Raw genomic sequence first — 2,628 nt, 5'->3', positions numbered from 1 at the left:
TTTGTGAAGTTGGCGGCACGAAATCCAGGCCCAACGTGATAAAGTGGTGTTGGCGGCACGAAATCCAGGCCCAACGTGATAAAGTGGTGTTGGCGGCACAAAATCCAGGCCCAACGTGATTCTTGTGAAGTTGGCGGCACAAAATCCAGGCCCAACGTGATAAAGTGATGTTAGCGGCACCAAGTCCAGGCCCAACGTGATAAATCGGCCAGCGGGATAGAACCCAGTTCTGCCGATGTTGGCGGGATAAAACCCAGTTCCAACGTGATATAAGCGGCCAGCGGGGTAGAACCCAGTTCTGCCGAGGTTGGCGGGATAAAACCCTGCTCCAACGCGATATAAGCGGCCAGCGGGATAGTGTGACGACCCCACTTCTCCCAAGGGCGAACCCAAGGGTATCGGCGGGCCGCCTGCCTAGCTCGCGCCAGGACTCAAAACTTAAAACAATAAAAGCCAGAAACTGCAAAAGATTTCTATATACAATCCCAAAAGAGTTATAATCACATTCTCAAAAGTACCTGCTCACACTACTACATCCTTATAATTACTACCAAAACCAAAACATAGACCCTAAGGAGGGTCCTTATACAAACCACCAAAACTAAAACCAAAACAGACATACTATAAGTCCAACTATTACAATCAAACGCAAACTTAACTACACTAGTGTAAGTGACAAGAGTCCCCGCGTCGGCCCCTGCTAAGGAAAACAAAAGGAAAGGGGTAAGCTATATGCTTAGTAAGTAAACAGAGGCGAAAGCATAAATTTCACGTAACAACAGTCACACAGTAGGAGTAAAGCAAAAGCAGAAAAGTAACATCACATAATAAGGATACAGGTGGCTCCAAAGCCAATTCATATGCCATGCGTGATCTCCTGCCGACACTCCGTCGACCGCAAATAATAGTCCGTAGAACCCCGCTTGTACACCCACCGAGCACCTTATCACCCTCACTGGCCAGTCACCTCACAAACTTGCTCGAGCGAACGAAATTGAACTTGCGGCGCAAGCTCGGTTCACAAACTTGGTCACCTTCTCGGTGAACCGGATTCACAAAATTGGTTCATAACATGAACCTACAAACTTGGTGACCTCAGACTAAGTTGGACTGACTTCGACCAAACCCTAACCGGCTCGAATAGTCCATACAGGTCTTAGATCGGGCCCACGAACTCACAAACTTTGCAAACTTCACAAACTTTACTCGAAAGTCGCCCCGAGCCACAAGCTCAAGGGTTTTGGTTCCAAAAGGTTCATATATATATGCCAAGTACAATTATACATTCAAATTAGGGTTTAGGTCGAGTGCGATAAAGTACACCCTCGCCTAAGTACCCTTTTCACACATCTCAAACACATAGCAAAGAAAACACACCAAACTGGCCTGAATACTTACTCAGAATCTGAAATAGCAAAAACACGAAGTCGGATCGAAATGAACAGCTAGTAGTGGGCCCCACCAGTTCCGCCCAGCTCACCACCGTCTGACATAGAAGATTGTGTCACATAATATCGAAAACGGCTACTATCGTGCCTAAAACAAGCAAAACGGCAAAAACGACACGCGCGCACGTAAATATGACGGACGGAAACGGAAACGGCCGTTAGCGGAAACGGCAGATTTGACACTCGTTTCTAGTTTACTCATAAGTTGAGCTACGAATATCGGATTAAGGCATATGAGATGCCATATTGAAGCTTAAAGGATGAACAACAACTGTTATGAAGACATCCAGAACTGAAACTGGAGGCTTCAGTCCCAAATGAACAAAACACAATCACTTACGAAATCTGGCCAATATACAAATGGTCAGTTTTGAGTGCAAACTTTTTTCCATGCTACACATGGTCAAAAGAGCTGAAAATTGGCAGTTAGATGGTTCATTCCAAATGGAACAACTTTCATGAAGGTCGGCAATCGAAATTCGGAACGGAAAGTGGTCATCAGGACCAAAACAGATCTGACCAGAAAATGGTCATTTTCACGGGCAGGCCTTGTTTGCTCGGCTATATCTCAGGTTTTATAAACCCGATTCATGAATTTACAAGGGCGTTAGAAAGCTCTGATATAGGGCTATAAGTTTGGTGTTTTGGTCGCAAGTCCAAACAGCTTGTAACCTAGTCAAATGTGAAGCCAAAGTTCCAGGCGTAAACTGTCCGGGTATAAAAACAGTTCTGACATGCATTCTTATTTCGATCATAACTAGAGCTACGGGACTCGGATTTTGACGTACTTTAAAGTGTTTCAAAGCTGTGGCCAAGATCTACATTTCTTATGAAGAAGTCGACACCCAGATCGTACTCTATCAAAATCGAAAAAAGTCACGGTCAGAAACTTTCCAAAAAAATAACAGAATTTGACGGTCACAACAGGTCTGAGTATTTCGTTTATAACTCAGGATATACTAATCCGTTTAACCTGAAAATTTACAGGGATATCCAGGACTTAAGGGGTTACAATGTTGAAGAAGGAAACTTTGTCCAATATTGAATGTAACAAGGTCAAAATGCAAGACACTATACCAGAATCACAAAACAGGATCACAAACCGTATTCTAGTACAAACATCATAACTCAGCCTACACAAGTCCAAATCCATAAATTCCAAAGGAATATGATAGCTAAG

The sequence above is a fragment of the Coffea arabica genome, chromosome 4e (genome assembly GCF_036785885.1).
Source record: "Coffea arabica cultivar ET-39 chromosome 4e, Coffea Arabica ET-39 HiFi, whole genome shotgun sequence".
In the NCBI taxonomy this organism is placed as follows: Eukaryota; Viridiplantae; Streptophyta; class Magnoliopsida; order Gentianales; family Rubiaceae; genus Coffea; species Coffea arabica.
The sequence above is the reverse complement of the archived record's forward strand: the minus strand, read 5'-3'. Positions refer to the sequence as shown.